General features: G+C 42.2%; 1 protein-coding gene across 5 annotated transcripts in view; it reads left to right on the plus strand.

Moving 5' to 3' along the window:
* The first annotated feature begins 9093 nt into the window (after positions 1 to 9093).
* add1 (adducin 1 (alpha)) overlaps positions 9094 to 22830 on the plus strand; it is a 245963-nt gene continuing 232226 nt past the window's right edge. For 3 of the 5 annotated variants that reach the window (XM_068029236.1, XM_068029237.1, XM_068029240.1), the window contains exon 1: positions 9094 to 9297. The gene's annotated coding sequence lies outside the window, so the exon portion shown is untranslated. The remainder of the gene's footprint in view (positions 9298 to 22830) is intronic. The other 2 variants (XM_068029235.1, XM_068029238.1) reach the window with 2 other exon arrangements.

Here is a 22830-nt window from a genome sequence, read left to right on the forward strand (position 1 = left end):
AATAATTTCCCTACCACTGACGTAAGGCTCACCGGCCTATAATTTCCTGGATTATCCTTGCTACCCTTCTTAAACAAAAGAACAACATTGGCTATTCTCCAGTCCTCTGGGACCTCACCTGTAGCCAATGAGGATACAAAGATTTCTGTCAAGGCCCCAGCAATTTCTTCCCTTGCCTCCCTCAGTATTCTGGAATACATCCCATCCAGCCCTGGGGACTTAATGCTTTGCAAGACGTCCAGCACCTCCTCTTTTTTGATAACGACATGATCCAGACTATCTACACTCCCTTCCCTAGACTCATTATCCACCAAGTCCTTCTCTTTGGTGAATACTGATGCAAAGTACTCATTTAGTACCTCGCCCATTTCCTCTGGCTCCACAAATCGATTCCCTCCTTTGTCCTTGAGTGGGCCAACCCTTTCCCTGGTTACCCTCTTGCTCTTTATATACGTATAAAAAGCCTTGGGATTCTCCTTAATCCTGTTTGCCAATGACTTTTCATGACCCCTTTTAGCCCTCCTGACTCCTTGCTTAAGTTCCTTCCTACTTTCTTTATATTCCTCAAGGGCTTCGTCTCTTCCCAGCCTTCTAGCCCTTACGAATGCCTCCTTTTTCTTTTTGACTAGGCTCACAATATCCCTCGTTATCCAAGGTTCCCGAAACTTGTCAAACTTATCCTTCTTCCTCACAGGAACATGCCAATCCTGGAGTCTAATCAACTGACGTTTGAAAGACTCTCACATGTCAGATGTTGATTTACCCTCAAACAGCCGCCCCCAATCTAAATTCTTCAGTTCCTGCCTAATATTGTTATAATTAGCCTTCCCCCAATTTAGCACCTTCACCCGAGGACTTAGAACATGGAACAGTACAACACAGTACATTAAGAGTAAGAGGATAACTAAGGAGAGAGTAGGGCCCATAAAAGACCAAATAGGTAACCAGTGTGTAGGAGCAGAAGATATTGGTATGGTTCTTAATGAATACTTGGCGTCTATCTTCACAAAAGAGGGGGACGATGCAGACATTGTAGATAAGGAGGAAGAACGTGAAGTATTGGATGTGATAAACATAGGGAGAGAGGAAGTATTAATGGGATTAGCATCCTTGAAAGTTGATAAATTACCAGGGCCAGATTAAATGTATCCTAGACTGTTAAACGAAGCAAGAGAGGAAACAGCAGAGGGTCTGACCATCATTTTCCAGTTCTCACTGGGTACAGGTGTGGTGCCGGAGGTTTGGAGAATTGCTAACATTGTACCTCTGTTTAAAGGGGGAGCAAAGGATAGACCGAATAATTACAGGCCAGTTAGTCCAAGCTCAGTAGTGGGCAAATTATTGGAATCTATTCTGAGAGACAGGATAAACCGTCACTTAGAAAGGCACAGGTTAATCAAGGATAGTCAGCATTGATTTATTAAGAGAGATCTTGTTTGACCAACTGGGCAGCACAGTGGCGCAGTGGTTAGCACCGCAGCCTCACAGCTCCAGTGATCCGGGTTCAATTCTGGGTACTGCCTGAGTGGAATTTGCAAGTTCTCCCTGTGACTGCGTGGGTTTTCGCCTGGGGCTCCGGTTTCCTCCCACAGCCAAAGACTTTCAGGTTGATAGGTAAATTGGCCATTATAAATTGCCCCTAGTATAGGTAGGTGGTAGGGGAAGGTGGGGATGTGGTAGGAATATGGGATTAATTTAGGATTAGTATAAATGGGTGGTTGATGGTCGGCACAGACTTGGTGGGCCGAAGGGCCTGTTTCAGTGCTGTATCTCAAAATAAAAAATAAATTAAAAAAAACTTGATCGAATTTTTTGAAGAAGTAACAAGGATGATAGATGAGGGTAGTATAGTTGATGTGGTCTATATGGATTTTAGCAAGGCTTTTGACAAGGTCCCACATGGCAGACTGGTGAAAAAAAATAAAATCCCATAGGATCCAGAGAAATGCAACAAGGATACAAAATTGGCACAGAGGCAGGAAACAAAGGGTAATTGTTGACAGCAGTTTTTGCGACTGGAGGGCTGTTTCAAGTGGCATTCCGCAGGGCTCAGTAACGGGTCCCCTGCTTTTTGTGGTGTATATTAACAATGTAAATGTAGGGGGCGCGATCAAGAAGTTTGCAGACGACACAAAGATTGGCCGTGTGGTAGAAAGCGAGGAGGAAAGCTGTAGGCTGCAGGAAGATATTGATGGTCTGATCAGATGGGCAGAGAAGTGGAAATTGGAATTCAACTTGGAGAAGTGTGAGGTGATGCATTTAGGGAGGTCAAACAAGGCAAAGGAATACACAATTAATGGGAAAATACTGAGAAATGTAGAGGAAGTAAGGGATCTTGGAGTGAATGTCCACAGATCCCTGAAGGTAGCAAGACAGGTTGATAAGGTGGTTAAGGAAGGCATATGGAATCCTTTTCTTTATTAGCCAAGGTATAGAATACAAGAGCAGGGAGGATATGCTGGAACTGTAAAAATCATTGGTTAGGCCACAACTTGAGTACTCTGTGTAGTTCTGGTTGCTTCAATACAGAAAGGATGTAATTGCACTAGAGAGGGTACAGGGGAGATTTACGAGGATGTAGCCAGGACTGGAAAAATACATTTATCAGGAAAGATTGTATAGGTTGGGGTTGTTCTCTTTGCAACAGAGAAGGCTGAGGGGAGGTCTGATTGAAATGTACAAAATTTTGAGGGGCCTGGATAGAGTGGAGGTGAAGGGCAAATTCACCTTTGCAGAGAGGTCAGTGACTGGTGGGCATAGATTTAAAGTGATCGAGGCCTGGACAACGTATGTCAGCCAAGAGCGACGTCTTAATTCATTCCATCTTCGCTGCCTCCGGAGAATACTTGGCATCAGGTGGCAGGACCGTATCTCCAACACAGACGTCCTCGAGGCGGCCAACATCCCCAGCTTGTACACACTACTGAGTCAGCGGCGCTTGAGATGGCTTGGCCATGTGAGCCGCATGGAAGATGGCAGGATCCCCAAAGACACATTGTACAGCGAGCTCGCCACTGGTATCAGACCCACCGGCCGTTCACGTCTCCGCTATAAAGACGTCTGCAAACGCTACATGAAATCCTGTGACATTGATCACAAGTCGTGGGAGTCAGTTGCCAGCGTTCGCCAGAACTGGCGGGCAGCCATAAAGACAGGGCTAAAATGTGGCGAGTCGAAGAGACTTAGTAGTTGGCAGGAAAAAAGACAGAGGCGCAAGGGGAGAGCCAACTGTGCAACAGCCCCGACAAACAAATTTCTCTGCAGCACCTGTGGAAGAGCCTGTCACTCTAGAATTGGCCTTTATAGCCACTCCAGGCGCTGCTTCACAAACCACTGACCACCTCCAGGCGCGTATCCATTGTCTCTCGAGATAAGGAGGCCCAAAAGAAGAAGAAGTAAATTAGAGGGGAGACAAGGAAAAACTTTCACCCAGAGGGTGTTGATGATCTGGAACTCGCTGCCTGAAAGGATAGTCGAGGCAGAGACCCTCAACTCATTCAAAAGGATGCACCTCAAGTGCCGTAGTCTGCAGGGCTATGGACCAAATGCTGGAAGGTGGTATTCGAATTTCGGCCAGCACAGACACAATAGGCCAAGTGGCCTCTTTCTATACCTTAAACTTTCTATGACTCTATGAAGAAAGGTGAGCAAATTGTCTGTGTAACTTTAAGACAACTTACCTTTTATTTCTCCGATTCGTAATACCTGATGCCATCAATACTAACACTTTGACTAGAAATATCAGGTTTTGTCAAGAGTATACAATAATGCCCTGACTAGGAAAATTGCAAATTCACTGGCTTCCCAAAAACAATTGCTTTATCATGCTCCATATCAAGTTTCATCTGTGTCTTTTTCATTGAAGGCTTACTCAACAGTAAAGGTATCTCAATGGAGACAACATCAGTACTGATAATAAAAGCAAAATACTGCGGATGCTGGAAATCGGAAATAAAAACAAGAAATGCTGGAACCACTCAGCAGGTCTGGCAGCATCTGTGGAAAGAGAAGCAAAGTTAACGTTTCGGGTCAGTGACCTTCCGAAGAAGGGTCACTGACCCGAAACATTAACTCTGCTTCTCTATCCACAGATGCTGCCAGCATTTCTTGTTTTTATATCAAACTGATAAAGTGGCTTACCCCTGCGATTTTACATGGGATTACTGCTCTCTTCAGTGACTTCAATGTGTTGTCAACACCAAACCTAAAGCTGGTAGTACTTTTATACTCCTTAACCTTGTGTTGATCCTCACTATTGAGTGAATCCAGATAACACTGTAACCAATCAGTTCCACATACTGTCAACGTACAAGCACTATGCAGTACCGCACAGTTGAACAAATCCACAACTAACACATTCATCACAGGACTAAAACTCCTTGTGACTAGTACAATTCGTTCAGATCCATCAGTATTTTCCTCTTCTGCCTCAGAAGTCTCTGCACTGTGTGTTATTTCGAAGACTCTGCCCCTCCGCTTAGGGCAGTTCATTGCATAATGATACTTTGAGTCACATCTGAAGCACCTATTATCTGTTCCTTGGGATTCATTTGCCTACGATTGCTGTTCCAATTCTGTGTTCCACTGTAATATTCAGATCTGCTAAAGGTGCTTTCATCCTCATTCCTTCTGTCTTTAAATCTTCCATTGTACTGAGGCCTGCTTCCAGCATCTGGAATATTTCTAAATCTTGTAAACATTGAGTCCTCCATTCTTTGTGTCACTTCAGAATGCCCAGCTTGTTCTACCAGGACTGCAGGAAATGACTGTTTCCCCAGGAATTTTTTTAAGGATGTAGACATTTGGTCCAACAGGGAGTCTTTGCCCAAGAACTAAACCCCAGTTAGAACCAGGAGCCTGTCCATATGCCCTAACACAATCTAGCAATTTAAAAGCTAGCACTGAACCAGGGATCTCCAAATTGAATTTCCCCAATCTTCTATACAGTCCGTTAAAGTCCCTGATATATTCCTCCATTGAATAACCATCTGTTTCCCAAAATCTATCAAAGTCTGACCATGCCTCATACGCATTCAACAGGTCATCTTTCTTGTAAGTTTCATCCAAAAACTCTAACAGAAGATCCAACCCTTCATCAGTATCCAACTGATGAGCATCCAGTTTAGAAAACATTTTACTTCTGATTTTACTTTTGGTAGGAAGTGACAACGTCAAGGCCATAGCTTGTTTCCTTTTTGGTAGAGATGTAACCCATGTCCACATATCCACTTCATTCTTCCACTGGTCATACGGTTCGGACTCTGAGAATACCGGAGAGTAATCATACCCTGACAATTTGTACTGCTTTCTGCCACATTTTCCACAATAGCCCTTGAGATTTTAGTTTCCTACCCAAATAAATTTCCTATTTTCCAACCTTCAGCTTTAGGCAACACCCTGCTCGCATGTTAAATTCCAGAAAGCTTGTTATGGAAAGATAATGCTGGAGCGTATATTTACTCAGTTTCACATTTATTGTGCAGAGTAAAAACATGTATCTCCTCACTAAAAACTTCTCCCAGTCCCAGTGAGTGTCTGCTTATAAGCGCTCAACTAAAACCCCAGTTAACACCCTTCACCTGCATATAATCAAACCATTGACACACAATTAACAACAGATATAAAACATTCTATGCTTGCAGTCTCAAGGATCAGCAGCCTTCCTTTCATCTAAGTATTTTCAGACTAACTTAAATTGATGTTTTTACTTAAATCAAAATGTTTTCCCTCCCTTATTTTGTGAAAATCACCACCAACTTCACATCATTTATTTTCCTTGCAGCAAAAGTAAGTCAGATGTCAGCCAGTACCCTCAATTTGTCCCACAGCTCCCCGACGTTGAGAGCACTCAGCCCTCCCTTTAGGCCCTTTCCAAATATCTTCACACAGTACTGATCTAATCTACCTACCACCCCCGCAGCTGACAAAGTACATCTTCATCATCAACATCAACCACTCCACCTTTCCCTGCTCCTCCTTGCACCTGATCAACGCCACCCATCCCTCCCTGACTACCGTCCCCTGCTCCTCCATGTAGCCCTTGCCCATGCATCGCTGCTATCCTCTGAGATGATTCATCCTTGCTGGTCCTGTACCTGGAGGCAAACATCCATTCCAATGCTGGCATTAATTTAGCAGATGAGTTAAAGAGAGAAGAGCACAGTCCTGAGATTCAACTACACAAATCCAACTGTTTCACGTCATGTTGAAACGCTCATGAACTGGGTGGCAAGGGAATATCGCTTGCCATTCACTTAATCTGGAAGGTAGGACTAAATTGTAACTATGCATAGGGGTAATGAGTATTCATGTTATTTAAATGAATGCAAAGCTGCAATCTGCCACCTCGTTGGGGGAACCCCAGAACGCTGCAAACCCGCCACCATGTAATTCCTCTAAAATATCCCGCCCTTGTGAATCCGAAGAAACACCTCCCACCTAATTATATCAATCCGCATGCCACCAAATCCAATGCAGCATAAAATTCCAACCCCCCATCCCCATCTTCAGCAATTTTCCTGCAGCAACTAAAGACGTTAAATGCTCTTACTGCCTTGGCTGTGAAGAGGCTGGAGCTGCACCTGCCAGGATGCAGGTACAGCACATAATTAGGAAAGCTAATAGAATGTTATCGTTTATCGCGAGGGGAATTGAATACAAAAGTTACAGAGGTTATATTTCAGTTATGGTGAGACCACCACATCTGGAGTACTGTGTACAGTACTGGTCTCTTTATTTAAGGAAGGATGTAAATGCGTTGGAGGCAGTACAGATGAGGTTTACTAGACTAATACCTGGAATGGGCAGGCTGTCTTGCGAGGAAAGATTGGACAGGTTAGGCTTGTATCCGCTGGAATTTAGAAGAATAAGAGGCGACTTGAATAAAACAGATAAGATCCTGAGGGGTCTTAACAGGGTGGATGTGGAAAGGATGTTTCCCCTTGTGGGAGAATCTCGAACTAGGGGTCACTGTTTAAAAATAAGGGGGCGCCCATTTAAGACAGATATGAGGAGAATTTTTTTCTCGGAGAGGGTTGCGAGTCTTTGGAATTCTCTTTTTCAAAAGGCGCTGGAAGCAATGTCTTTGAATATTTTTAATGCAGAGGTAGATAGATTCTTGATAAGCAAGAGGGTGGAAGGTTATTGGGGGTAGGTGGAAATGTGGACTTATTGAATGGTGGAGCAGGCTCGAAGGGCTGATTGGCCTACTCCTGCTCTTAATTTGTATGTTCGTATGATGGTATTGCCCATTAAAGTGTCCTCATGCACACAAACTAGTGAGGATGATTTTATTACACCTTTTAAGAAGTCTATTAGGATTATGGAATTGTGTGTTTTATGAAAGGGGATTCTCAATCTGTACCTAATAGAGTGGAATTTTTTTTATCAGGATGAGATGTGCCCAAAGGCACCTTCCCCACCCCTTCGCCTCTTTTAAAATCCTTGTTCTCTACTGCGTTCCCGTCCCCTACCATCTCGAGTTTCTCATAGAGATCCTCACTTCTTCCCTCTTTCAGCCTCTGAACTGCATGAATCCTCATCCTCAGTATTTTTTCATCTTCACCTCTATTCCCTATTCTGCTGTTCTCCCTTAACCTTTTCTTCCATATAAACTCTCCTGCTCCTATTCCTGGCCACTCTCTCAACCTTACTTTGTCTCTCAGGGTATGGTGAGCAGGCAGGAAAGTGGAGTTGTATCCCAAAATCAGCCATGATCATTTTGAATGGCAGAGCAGGCTCAATGGGCCACATGGTCTACTCCTGCTCCTATTTCTTGTGCCCTTGCCATCTCACATTATCTCCCACCCCCCATCATCTCGATCACAGATAAGCCATCTCTCTTATTCCTCATCTCTCATATCCCCTGCCCCTCTTCCAAAGCTACTTCCTTCTGTGTCCAGCCCTGGAAAAAAAAACTCTTCCCAAACCTCTTACAACTGTACTTCAAATTGCCTATTGCTAGGCTTTAGTTCTCCATTCATCACATTACTTCTGCAACTGTCAATCTGTTTGATTACTCCCTCAATTCTGCCTTTGATACCCTTTCCCCAAATATAATCCTTACACTCACCTATCCTGGTTGTTCCACCAAGTATGGACCCTCAAGCTCATTGCTACCAGACATATCTATTTTAAAAAGTATGACCAGGCAAAAAAATGACACAGCTGCATTTTGTGGTGGATTAATACACTGTGAATTACCTGATACAATGCTCCTGTCTGACCCGCTTCAGCATCTGCTCGTAGTTGTAATAAACGTTCTCAGTTTGGGTTCTCGCTCCTACTTGCTATTCAATCGCAGGAGATATGCGAGAGCAGGTGAAAACATCAGGATCAGGTTGGGTTCCTGTACCTCCATGAATATCATGTCCACTTAGGTGAGGTGACCAGCAAATATTGGATCTCAGTGAAGAGTTAATACCTTCAGAATACCAGTGTTGGGGAAATTTAATTTTGCTATCACTCTGTGGCTCAGTGGGTAGTATCATTGCCTCTGAGTCACAAGGTTTTGAGGTCAAAGACCCACTCCAGAGCCTTGAGTCTTAACCAAGGCTGAAACTACAGTACTGAAGGAGTATAGAGGTGCTGTCTTTCAGATGAGAAATTAAACTCAGGTAGCAGTAAAAGATCCCACGGCCACTATTTAAAAGGCCAGGAGAGCAAGTTCTCCTGGATGTCCTGGGCAATATTTATCCCTCAACCTATATCACAAAATAAAATCCAAGTTCTTTCTTCAGTCCAAGCAAAAGAACGTTTAGTAACTTATAATTATTATTAATTTTTTTCCACGCAAACAGGTACAAAGTACCACACGAAAATAATCAATACAGACAAAAAGCAAAATTAAGCGCCCATTCCATTGACTGTTTAATCTCAATTTACACCCTTTATAAAGCGTTAGACCGTTGAAAGTACGCGCGCGCCCATAGTCGGAATCGACAGATCTCGAGCAAGGCGCGCACTGGGCGCAGTTAACGTAGGAGGGGGTGGAGTTCATCGGGCTCTGACCAATGAAATTAAAGTATCTAAAAATAAACCTCTCCGTCGTGTTCCCGCCCTCCAATCCTGGTCCAATGGGCGAGGCCGATGTTAGCGCGAGCAGCCTCTGCTTGTTCGTCGTCGCCTTTTTGAGACGCTGTTGCCGCACCCGTGGCTGTAATTAGAGAGGCGGAGTTATTGGAGAGAAAATAAAAAGAAAGAAGACTTGGGGTGTCTTAGGGAAAAAAACCCTCCTCTCATTAAAAAAAAACATATACAACACACAAAGACTGGCGGCGACATTTCTTTTGTGGAAAGGTAAGAAGCTGCAGCAAGGGCCGAGTAAGCGGGTTGCTGTTAATTTAAGTCCGACGGCTGCAAGCTGATGGCCGCTGGAGCTAAGCATCCGTGTGATATTGCAGTGTCTGTTTTCACTGACTGTTGTGTGTGTGTTTTCGTGCTGTAAACCTGATCGTGAATCGATATTATTGCTATCCATTTATCGTCCATTTTCTTCTCCCTGCGGATAAACGCTATGTTTCAACCACTCGCACCCCGCCTCTCCGCCCTCGCCATCAACCACCACACCACGGTCCCTTAGCTTCGTGCAAAAAAAAAGCAACAATTTTATGTTTTAACTTATGCATGTAATAAGAATAAAACTCTCCGCACGCACACACAACAACCCGACCGCTGCATTCTGCCCGTGTCCTCTAGTTTGTATTAGCATAGCCTGTGTCAGTATATTGGATTACTGCAATGTGAAATATAAAGTGCACGATGTAGATAAACATAATCGCGGTTTAGTAGCTGTTATTACAGTCCAGGAGGGGGAGAGAAATAGCAAGTCTTATTTATATGGGGTATATGACTTAATTTAACTCTATAATCAAGGATATTTGGTGGTGAAGTCGAAGTGTCACTGCATTCTCCGCTTTTTATATTTTGGCAATTCACTTTATCTGTGGGATTTATGCTACTTTCGAAATAATCGCCTGCCCCAATGCTGCAAGTTTGTATGATCTGTCCATGTACTACATATCTTGCTAAATATTATTGATGAAATGCTTTTGTTTATAACGTAAGGTTTAGCGTTAATGTAACGTGTATGCTTCAGTGTAGTGTGTATTAAAGCTTGGCTACTCGACCAAACATGTGTCGGGTCCGGTCGGGCATTTAAAAAAAAAATTAAAGGACTCGGGCCGGGTCGGATTCGGGTTTGCTGTTGTCAGGTTTTAATTTTATACCCCAGCCAGGCTTTACCTCAGACTGACATCCCCTCCCCGCACCATGGGCCCAGATGCTGATACAGGCCACGCCCCTCACCAGGCCCGGCCTCTAACATCCTTTCCCACAGCTCCGGCTGAGCAGGAGTGGCTAAAGCCTGGCTACCCAACCTGAACCCGACCAAACCCGACTACTTGTGTTGGGTTTGGGTCGGGCATTTAAAAAAATTAAAGGGGTCAGGTTTGGGTTGGCTGTTGTCAGGTTTTAATTTTATAGCCAGGCCCTGGCCCCTGTATAGGCCCCTGCGATGAGGCTTACTTCACTTTTTTTAGTAGTTCAGGTCTGAGTCGTCGTCCAGATTGATGTTAGACAGTGCCATCAATATTTGATACAATGGGTGGGGTGAGGGTGCACAGTAGGAAACCTGCTACCATATATTTAATTGGATTGCCAATCTTGGATAACCAGAGGAAGTTAATTAGATGACTGAAGTTATGTTTCATAGAAACCTCTGTTGCTGCCCAGCTTCCCCAATCCCATCACACCACAATATCTAACTCTGTATTGAGGAAATAATCCAGTGTTTTTGCATCCATTTACCTGATCTGGAAGACCATTCCAAGTATTAATAACATGAAATGCTTTAATCTTCAACCTGACTTGTCTTGCAGTTGTGGCTTAGTTTGAAGATTGCTTCGGGTTTCCAATTCACTTAGTATCTATAAGGTCCTACCTCACTGGCCTTTTTTAAGGCTGAATTTTTCTAGCCTTTATAATCCAGTCATCTGACAGGGCAATTCTTTTTGGCCTTTATACTGCTTCCAAGGCTTGAATGTTCACCTCGTGCTTTGGTGACTAGAGGTGAACAGGATTCAAGGTGTGGCTTGATCAGAGCATTGTATAGCTTCAGCATGATGACTTTACCCTTATCAGTAAATTGTTACAGTGGCTCCAATTGTTTCTGTATTGTACAAAGTTAGATATAGGCTAAGGAGGAGCTGGATTTTGTGTTTGAGGCAGATAAAATGTTCAAGTTTGGCTTGTACAGTATTTCCTACTTTGAAGCTGGAAGGTACTGCTCCAGCTTTCACAGTTACATTATTATGTAACTTTCCTGCTGGAATCAGATTTGCAGGCCCATTGTTTGAAGTGGACCAGATGGTATTCATGGGGAGGATTCCAAAGTTGTGAAATCAGCTGCAAATGAACAATTTGGCCATTTGAAATGTTTTCTGATCTGGGCCAAAGGTCTTTTCTTTTATATGTTAACTTCATAATTCTCCTTCACCATTTCCCCTGCCCTGCGCATTGATTCTTTACCCCTCCAACTTTTATAAGTAAGGGAATCAACCATGTTGGCACATCTGCAGTCAGTTGAAAATAATGGAATATGACTAAGATAATTGTTTGCAGCTGTAAGCTCTAATTTAAACACATTTAAACTATTGAAGCTAAAAGACCTCCGTATTGCTCGAATATTGCATTAATTTAAAACATATAAATCAATGACTTTATATTATCTGCATTTTATGACTAAATACAATTTCTGTTGCACCCAGTATAGGTCAGATAACTCAATCAGTGGTTGCCTTTAGAAGGATGGCTATATGCAGTTTTAGGCTTAATCTTTTTAGCTAGGTCAGCTAGACAAAATACATGCTTACTCGGATTTGCTTTAGAACATTCTTGCTACCAAATTGACTATTACAGTATTTAACTATTACTTTGGGTACAGAAACAAGATTTTTAATTTATTGACCATGATGTTTTGATCTGAATTGAAGTTCACAGGCTTTAATTCTAAAGCTGTATTCATCTCAAAAGAGCTTGTCATTCTGTGAATTTACCAGACACTTGTAGCTAATTTAATTCTCAGTGTGTTTGTCTCTTTCTTGCATGTTTTCATTGTGTGTGTTTTGCTCTTCACCCTTCCTTATATGTAACTCCTTGTCTTTTCTCTGCCATGGTCTTTAATATAATTGTCATTGAGATGCAGTTTTAGTTCTCTACTGATTTGGAGTGTCTGGATGATGATTTTCATGTGGGAGGAGCAAGGTTTAGCACTTGGTGTAGGTCTTGTCAAGACTGAAACCAAGAACACAAATAAAAGTTTTTGCATTATAGTTTTAGTTTTCTTAACAAGTGATCTGAATTTAAGATAACAGTAAAGAAAGTGCTTCCATTTTAAAATATTTTTTGAGGTCTCATGTTTTAGAATTGTGGAGATGGATTCATTGGAGGACTGGAGTGATTCCATAGATGCTGGACTTTTTTTTTAAAAAGGGTCACTGGAAGGACTTTTTTAAAAAAAAAATAAAAATTACTGGATGTCATGTCTTCAACTAAGTAAACAGGTGCCTTCTGATTATGGGAGTTGTTTGCAAGAGAAGTGACATGTCAAGATTTATGGTGCGAAAGAGTGGGTTTCATTTTTGAATACTGTTTTGAGTCAGTAGGGTTTGTAGCCTGCTGAAAGAAACACCCAGCTCATCTTTTCTCCACCTCTGAGAAACCCTGCAAAAAATCCAGTGTGTGATGGTAGTTAACGCCTGATGCTGCATTTCTCCTTATAAGCTTTTGGAAGATTCCCTATCGACACCTGCACGAACTGCTTCTGAAAGGATCCCAATAACCTGTCTATGTGTACTTAGATACCAGACTGTATGCCATCTGGAACATTATAATCCTATCTGCTTTCTTCATGAATTAACAAGTACTTTGACCAAAGAATCTTTATTTTTCCTTTAACCGGTGTGTGTTGGATATATATATATATATATTTTCAAACTGTGTTAAAGCTTTGCACCTTTATTGACTAAGTTTTGTTTATTAAAGAAACCTAGTTGGTGGATTTTATTCTGAAACTAAAATGGAGTATATAATTGGTGTCATTGGTAACGGGTTACACATTTTAAATATACGCTGTGACGTGGAGAAGTGGAACTAGAGAAAGATGGCGCATTCCTCCCGACTTGGCTTTTATTGCTTGGGCAAATGTTATGGCCATCATTATCATTTATTCTGTTTAGTTACACGTCTAGTTTCCAACAGTCTTATATTTGCTATCTGGAATATCTCAAAAGATCCCCTGTGCAGAACCCATTTTAGGCAAACTCTGCTTTGTCATAGGCTAAACAATGCATGTTGTTCACTTTTTACTATAATTCAGCCCAGCTTTTTCTCTTTGGTAGTACAGATTTCAAGAGTGTGTATTCTGGTTATACTAACATTACAACAGCAGAGAGATTTTGTATGGCATAAGAATGGTAGTGTCCTGCTTTTTATAGAATGCAAACTAAGTTGAGGCATGTTCAATAGATGGAAAATATTGGCAAGAAAGCCCTGGTCGAACCTCGGGTCATGGAGAATCTGACCATCTAAACGAAGGGATGCTATAAGTATTTCTAAGACAAAATTTGAGAATTTCTTACGTTTTAAATTTAAATTTATACTTTAAGGCAAACATGGCTGCTAAAAGAAGCAAGAACAATATCTTTCTAGAGACTTTATTTAATTTTGCCATTGGATTGTGAATGAGTTTTGGAAAACAAAATTGAGTAATTTACTTTTGTGCTGGTTGACTTCTGTAGATTTTAAAAAGGCAGATTGGCTGAAATAATCTCTATCATGAGTTTCTGCACTGTAGATGCATGACATTTTTTTGAAGTATGATGCGGTTGTGTATTCGATCTAGATCTTTAATTTTGGAATGAAAATTATGCATATAGTGAAATTATAAACATAGTGTTATGGTCAAGTGAGGAGGGGTTGAAGGGCTTCCCTCTTTTCCCTCTCCTTGTTTGACCACCACAAGTTTAATAAAGTGGATGTACTGGCCAATTGAGTAGGTGTTTGGTTCTTATGATCATAGCAAGTAAGTAATCTGACAGGTTTTCTTGCATTTAACAAAGAAAGAGGCTAACTTTATTGTACCTAAACCAAACTAATGAAAATAATAAACTACGCGCCAACTTTCACACAAGAGGTTTACACACACACACACACACACACACACACACACACACACCCTCTACAGAGTGGGGAAAGGTTGAGTTAGAGCCCATAGAAAAACGGGCTATACAGTCTGGAGTTTAGTGATTCAGCTGGCTTCTGGCTGAATTCAATGGTCCTCACGTTTTTAGTTTGAAGAGATAGATGACTAGTTCGGTGGGTCTCTCGGAGACTACGATGCGGATGATTTCCTCCAACTTGGGTTCAGATTGTAGCAGGAGTATGCAAAGGTGGTCAATCAACAGTCAGTTCTGAGCTGAAACTGGGGGAGAGGGATACCCCATTTGGGTCTGCACATGTCAGAGTCCAGAAGCTGCTTGTTGCTGCAGAGCTTAAAACCACAGATGGAAATGGGTTTGTCACATGACAGTCACCCAGTAATTCAAACATGGTAGCATTGTTTCTCTTGCTAAAAAGAACAGGTAGTTCCCTTAAACTTCCTGGGTCTTGGTCCTTGTTGCAATGAACAGTCATTTTGTCTCCACCTCACAGGCCTTGCAATGTAGGATACAGTGTTGCAAATTAGTTGGCCACCCTAAGCTTCCAGCAAAGTCAACCTTCATCTGTTCTCTCTCTCAAATTTCTTCAAAAATTGTAAATTCAGATCTCCAGTCAGTGGATTATAGAAAATTATCGTTCAACAAATCAAGTTTGCACGACGCTAGTTACGAACGAGTTTGCAAACTTAAGTAGACATACTTTGGAATGGATGAAAATCAACGATCTGTTTACCAGAGTTGCTTTTTGTTCAACAATGAATAGATTATTTGCCCTTTTAAGTTGGAATGCCCTTGTGTACCTTTGTTTTCCATTTCCCAAAAGTTCATGTGTAATGGTCTTATTGTACTTGATCTTTTGTATAATACTAAAACACATTCTGTAAAATTACAATAACATTGGAGTGGAACTTAGTAGATTTTATGTATGATCTTTATATCTGTAGTATTTTGTTACCCTGAGGTGAGCTTCTGTGCCACCACTAAGGCAGCCCATTTCTGTCTCTGTAACATCACCTCACTCCACCCCCGCCTCTGCCTATCTGTTGCTGAAACCCGCATCCACGAATGCATTTGTTACCTCGACTTGACTATTTAATGCATTCCTGGCCCGCCTACCATGTTCTACCCTTTGTAAACTTGAGGTTATCCAAAACTCTGCTTTCTGTGCCCTGACTTCTACCAGGTCCTCTTCACCCATCACTTCTGTTATCGCTGACCTATATTAGTTCCCAGTTAAAATTCTTATCCTTGTTTACAAATCCCTCCATGTCCTTCCCCTTCCTATCTCTGTAATCTGCTCCAGCCCCTTAACCCTCTGAGGTATCTGCGCTCCTCTAATTCTGGCCTCTTGATCCTGATTTTCTCCACCTTTGGCAGCACTGACTTTAGTTGCCTAAGCCTTAAGCTCTGGAACTCCCTCTCTAAACCTCTCTGCTTCTCCATCTCTTTCCTCCTTTTAATGCCCGCTTTAAAACCTACCTCTTTAACTAAATTTTTGATTATCTGACCTAATATTTCCGTTTGTGGCTGTCAAATTTTGTTTTATAAACCCTCCTGTGAAGTGCCTTTTGACATTTTACTATGTTAAAGATACTATACAAGTGCAAGTTATTGTAGTAAATTATTTTTTTTTATAACAAATATCCTATGAATTTGCTTAACAGAATTGAGAGGAAATGCTGTTTTGAGACTAGGATTAATATACAATAATTCAACATTCTGCTTCTGTGAAAGTGTTGTGTAGCCTTATAGGGATACACAAAGTCTAATTGATTTTTTTTCGTGATTAGAACGTTTCATTAGACTGAGTGCAGGCGTTTCAAAAATCACAGTATTTTATATTTCTACATTACTGACCTTTTCCAATAGATTCTTTTTTGCCAGATTGCATCAGCATTACTATCAGGCTTGTGATTTGCTTTTAAAATTAACCTTGTTTGATATAACTTGGAGGTGGAACATACTGTATTTTTTCTTTCATGCTTTCTCCAAGTATGGTACTTTTATTCTGGTTGTGACCTTAAGTCCAGCTTTTGTACTATAGTTAACGTTTAGAGGCTTACAGTTGATGTATTAATTTAAGTTTTGAAAATTCTCCTTCCTCTATGAATTGAGGAAAACAATTATCTGCTAGTGATTTGCTTGCACTGTCTTTGTGTGTGGTTAATGTATTTAAATGTTGATCAGCAGCAGTGAATTGTATGTATGGTGAGTTTACAAACCAAATTTCTTACTAACACTGCAGAAAATGCTTTACTTTTAGAAACCAGCATGTTCACTTCTATCTCAAGTGCAAATATTGTAGTTCACCATTAAAATCCTTTTGTTCTAAAGGATCTTATTTTTGCCTTTCTGGCTGCTGTCACCTTCCTACATTTTGTATGCCTGCATAAGAATAGTAGAAAAGATGCCAGATTATTTTCCGGTTTTGCTATGTGAAGTAAATGTTCAACAGTACTAGTTTAGTGAAAAATAGAGGCTAAACAATACACTGTCATGACCCTTGACTGCATGTATGCTGGCAAAACAAATAGTATACTCCTTGGAAGTGTTAAGTATTTGAGATTTTGGCCATGCATGTACAGTATTTGTGAAACCATTTTTAATGTTATTTGGAATAATTGAATAGATGGGTTAGAAATTTTTGGATGGTAGTTTTTACTATTTTTGAGTTCATGAAATAACTGGAATTTTTTGAAGTCTGAAAGAATTGAAAAGTAAAATTTTTGTTTGCATTGAAAGGTTTTAAACCACATCTGTCTTAATGACCTCTAATTAACCCTGGGTCAGCAGGACAACAGCAGTCAGTGAGTGTGTTTATTCATCTGTGTAATTTGATCACAGCCTCTACCAGTCATGGATGAGCTGGACATACAGCCAACCAAATCGGAACTCAGTGATGCCATTGATTCCCTAGCCAGCGGAAAAGCCCCTGGGAAGGACAGCATTACCCCTGAAATAATCAAGAGTGCCAAGCCTGCTATACTCTCAGCACTACATGAACTGCTATGCCTGTGCTGGGACGAGGGAGCAGTACCCCAGGACATGCGCGATGCCAACATCATCACCCTCTATAAAAACAAAGGTGACCGCGGTGACTGCAACAACTACCGTGGAATCTCCCTGCTCAGCATAGTGGGGAAAGTCTTTGCTCGAGTCGCTCTGAACAGGCTCCAGAAGCTGGCCGAGCGCGTCTACCCTGAGGCACAGTGTGGCTTTCGTGCAGAGAGATCGACTATTGACATGCTGTTCTCCCTTCGTCAGATACAGGAGAAATGCCGTGAACAACAGATGCCCCTCTACATTGCTTTCATTGATCTCACCAAAGCCTTTGACCTCGTCAGCAGACGTGGTCTCTTCAGACTACTAGAAAAGATCGGATGTCCACCAAAGCTACTAAGTATCATCACCTCATTCCATGACAATATGAAAGGCACAATTCAACATGGTGGCTCCTCATCAGAGCCCTTTCCTATCCTGAGTGGTGTGAAACAGGGCTGTGTTCTCGCACCCACACTTTTTGGGATTTTCTTCTCCCTGCTGCTTTCACATGCGTTCAAATCCTCTGAAGAAGGAATTTTCCTCCACACAAGATCAGGGGGCAGGTTGTTCAACCTTGCCCGTCTAAGAGCGAAGTCCAAAGTACGGAAAGTCCTCATCAGAGAACTCCTCTTTGCTGACGATGCTGCTTTAACATCTCACACTGAAGAATGCCTGCAGAGTCTCATCGACAGGTTTTTTACTTATTAGATTAGAGATACAGCACTGAAACAGGCCCTTCGGCCCACCGAGTCTGTGCCGAACATCAACCACCCATATATACTAATCCTACACTAATCCCATATTCCTACCAAACATCCCCACCTGTCCCTATATTTCCCTACCACCTACCTATACTAGTGACAATTTATAATGGCCAATTTACCTATCAACCTGCAAGTCTTTTGGCTTGTGGGAGGAAACCGGAGCACCCGGAGAAAACCCACGCAGACACAGGGAGAACTTGCAAACTCCACACAGGCGTCTGCCTGCAATGAATTTGGCCTAACCATCAGCCTCAAGAAAACGAACATCATGGGGCAGGATGTCAGAAATGCTCCATCCATCAATATTGGCGACCACGCTCTGGAAGTGGTTCAAGAGTTCACCTACCTAGGCTCAACTATCACCAGTAACCTGTCTCTAGATGCAGAAATCAACAAGCGCATGGGTAAGGCTTCCACTGCTATGTCCAGACTGGCCAAGAGAGTGTGGGAAAATGGCGCACTGACACGGAACACAAAAGTCCGAGTGTACCAGGCCTGTGTCCTCAGTACCTTGCTCTACGGCAGCGAGGCCTGGACAACGTATGCCGGCCAAGAGCGACGTCTCAATTCATTCCATCTTCGCTGCCTTCGGAGAATACTTGGCATCAGGTGGCAGGACTATATCTCCAACACAGAAGTCCTTGAAGCGGCCAACATCCCCAGCTTATACACACTACTGAGTCAGCGGCGCTTGAGATGGCTTGGCCATGTGAGCCGCATGGAAGATGGCAGGATCCCCAAAGACACATTGTACAGCGAGCTCGCCACTGGTATCAGACCCACCGGCCGTCCATGTCTCCGTTAAAGACGTCTGCAAACGCGACATGAAATCGTGTGACATTGATCACAAGTCGTGGGAGTCAGTTGCCAGCATTCGCCAGAGCTGGCGGGCAGCCATAAAGACAGGGCTAAATTGCGGCGAGTCGAAGAGACTTAGTAGTTGGCAGGAAAAAAGACAGAGGCGCAAGGGGAGAGCCAACTGTGCAACAGCCCCAACAAACAAATTTCTCTGCAGCACCTGTGGAAGAGCCTGTCACTCCAGAATTGGCCTTTATAGCCACTCCAGGCGCTGCTTCACAAACCACTGACCACCTCCAGGCGCGTATCCATTGTCTCTCGAGATAAGGAGGCCCAAAAGAAAAGAAAAAGAAGTATACAGCATTTGATGTGCTTTAAATTCAGAACAGATCTGAACTTGCTGTAATCAAGACTTTTTTCTGCTTTTGTCATTTAACTTGAATGTTTTATAGATGCATGTTGAATTAATTCCTATTGAGCTTTTAACTTCATGATTTTGCATAAGTATTGAATAGACAGTGTAAAACGTGGTCTACAGTGAGTTAATATTTTCAAATTCACCATTTTTAAAAAAGATTGTATGTAGCTGGAATTTCAATGCCTTTAGTAACAATTCATTTTTCAACATTAGGTGTAAGTTTACCTGCAAAGTAGCAATATAGTAGTGAAAGCATGCCAGAAGATTGGTATGTCAGTGAAAAGTATAAATTAAGGTATTTTCTCAGTCAAATAAATGGAATGGGACTTAAAATCTAAGTTAAGTGTCTGAAGCTAATGCTTTATCTTTGGGGAAAGTTTAAAATTGTAAATGGGAGATGGCACTAACATTTTATGGAAATATGCATCGATTCATGACCTCAGTTAATAAAAGCAAAATACTGCGGATGCTGGAAATCTGAAATAAAAACAAGAAATGCTGGAACCACTCAGCAGGTCTGGCAGCATCTGTGGAAAGAGAAGCAGAGTTAACGTTTCGGGTTGGTTCCGAAGAAGGGTCACTGACCCAAAACGTTAACTCTGCTTCTCTTTTTCCACAGATGTTGCCAGACCTGCTGAGTGGTTCCAGCATTTCTTGTTTTTATTTCCGATTTCCAGCATCCGCAGTATTTTGCTTTACCTCAGTTTCTTGTTTGGTTCAAACATAATGCTTAATAAGTTGTACTTATTAGAACCAATTAAACTTTGACTTTTTTTCTAAATAAGCATGCTGGGAATTGTAATGGTTTACATATGTAACTTTTTGCCTTTTACTGATTTTTTTTAAATGCTTGGCTTGGTATTCATTTTTGTTTTGACGAGTTTTTGGAAACAATTAAAGGTTTATATGGTGCTTTTTTTTTTTTAAATGAAGGTTTAAAATTATCACAAATAACATATATAGGAAACATTGGCGGTAAAAGAAAAAGTCCTTTCCAAAATTTTTGCAAGCTAATGCTCATCACCACCTTATTCTCCAGAAGATTTGGAACATCAATGTGTGCTGCAGCTCTTTTAATTGTATTGCTGCACTATTCCAACCCCTTGCTGCCTTCTGTCATAGGGTACTGCATTTCTGTTAGTGGGGGGAGTCAAAGAACAATCATAGCAAACCTTCATGATCGATTTCAAATATTGCAGTTTATTTGAACTTGAGAGTGAGGGCTTACCACTTTAAGTTATTAGTCTGAAGATAAATTCTTCCAAACTTGTGTGTTGTAATGCATGGGACTGTGATGCGCTAATTCCAGAAAACAGTAATTTGGTGATATTTGCGGTTATGATAGCATAGTATTTGTTACTGTTCTAGTAATCCAGAGTCTGGACTTAATGATCCAGAGGCATGAGTTCAGATCCCACCACAGCAACTGCGGAGTTTAAATTCAATTAATTAAATCTTGAATAAAAAAACTAGTATCAGTAACGCTGAACATGAAATTACTGGATTGTTTTATTTAAAAAAAAATCTGGTTCACTAGTTTCTTTCAGGGAAAGAAATCTGCCATTTAATCAGTCTGGCCTACATGTGACTTCTGACCACAGCACTCTGGTTGATTCTTAACTGCCCTCTGAATTGGCCTAGCCACCTACTGTCCTCCTCCAACTGATGACTTGATTGTATCAAACTGCTACACACAATAATAAAACTAGACTGGACATCCAGCGTTGCTCTAGGTAACAGGCACAACAAAGGCACCTTAGCCCAGTGAACCCTGCAAAGCCCTCACTAACATCTGGGGACTTGTGCCAAAAGTGGGAGAGCTGTTCCAGACGAGTCTAGCAACAGCCTGATATTCATACTCAGTGAATCATGCCTTACAGCCAATATCCCAGATGCCACTGCCACCATTCCTGGGTATGTCCTGTCTCTCTGACCGTTCAGACCAACCACAGTGGTATATAGTCAGGAGGGAGCAGCCCTAGGAGTCCTCAACATTGACTCGAGTCATGAAGTCTCATGACATCAGATCAAACAAGGCCAAGGAAACCTCCTGCTGATTACCACCTGCTGCCCTGCCTCAGCTGATGAATCTGCACTCCTCCATGTTGAACACCATTTGGAAGCAGAAGATAGCAAGGGTGTAGAGTGTACTCTGGGTGCGGTACTTCAATGTCCATCACTAAGAGGGGCTTGGTAACACTACTGCTGATCGTGGGTCCTGAGGAGGTCTGCCAGACTGGGACTGCGGTGAATAGTGAGAACCAACACGTAGGATTACCTACTTGACCTCATGAGGAAACTTTTGCACGCAGTGAGTGGTTTAAGGTCTGGAATGCACTACCTGAATGTGTGGTGGAGGCAGGTTCAGTTGAAAGATTCAAAAGGGAATAACTGTTACCTGAAAAGGAAAATGTGCATGATTATGGGGAGAAGGCACAGGAATGGCAATGAAGTGAATAGCTCATTCAGAGAGCCAGTGCAGACACTGTGGGCCAAATGGCCTCCTGTGCTGTAACACTTCTGTGATTTCTGTCCATGATAGTATTGGTGAGGGGAGTAGGCCATTCGGCCCTCTGGCCTGCTCCGCCTTTCGTGGTTGATCTGATTGTGGCCTCAACTCCCTTCCTTTCTGCCCCTATAACCCTCGATTTTCCCTTGTTCATAAATCTATCAAACTCGGTCTTGAATATATTCAATGATCCAGCCTCCACTACTCTCTGGGGAAGAGAATTCCACACTCCTTGTGGAGACGAAGTCCTGTCTTCACACAATAATGCCACTCTCCATTCTATTTGGCACTACCACCAAATGAGAGAGGTTCAGTACAGATCTATGTCAAAACTGGGAATACATGAGGAACATATTCCACCATAATCTGTGACCTCGTGGCCTGCATATTCCCCCTCACTACCATTGACCCGGTAGGACCCCTGGCTTGTTGAGCACAGAAGAGCATACTCAAAGCTGTAGCAGGTATATGTAAAATGAGCTGCCAATCTGCTGAAGCTACAACGCAGGGCTACATGCATTTTATAGTTAAGCGATTCCCACAACAATGGATCAGATCAAAACTCTCTTGCTGCATCCAGCCATGAACTGCTAACAGGAGGTGGAGGCTCCATGAACATCCCCATTCTCAACAGTGGCAGAGCCCAGCACGAGTGCAAAAGACAAGGTGAGCGTTTTCAACCATTAGCTGTAAGTGGCAAGTGGATGATTCATCTCTGCGTCCTGAAGTCGTCACCATCACAGAGCCAATCTTGAGCAAATTTGATTCACCCCACGTGACATCATGGAGCGATTTAAATGCACTGGATACATCAAAACCTAATGGTTCCGAACAGCTTCCTGGCTGAAGACTTGCGCTCCAGAGTGAGCCGCCTCTCAGAACATAGGAACAGGAATAGACCAGTAAGCCCATCGAGCCTGTTCTGCCATTCGATACGATCATGGCTGATCATCCATTTCAATGCCTTTCTCCCACACTAACCCTTTGTCATTGGTATTTAGAAATCTGTCAATCTCTGCTTTAAACATACTCAATGACCAAGCTTCCACAGCCCTCCTGGGGTAGAGAATTCGAAAGATTCTC

Source organism: Heterodontus francisci, chromosome 4 (assembly GCF_036365525.1).
Source record: "Heterodontus francisci isolate sHetFra1 chromosome 4, sHetFra1.hap1, whole genome shotgun sequence".
In the NCBI taxonomy this organism is placed as follows: domain Eukaryota; kingdom Metazoa; phylum Chordata; class Chondrichthyes; order Heterodontiformes; family Heterodontidae; genus Heterodontus; species Heterodontus francisci.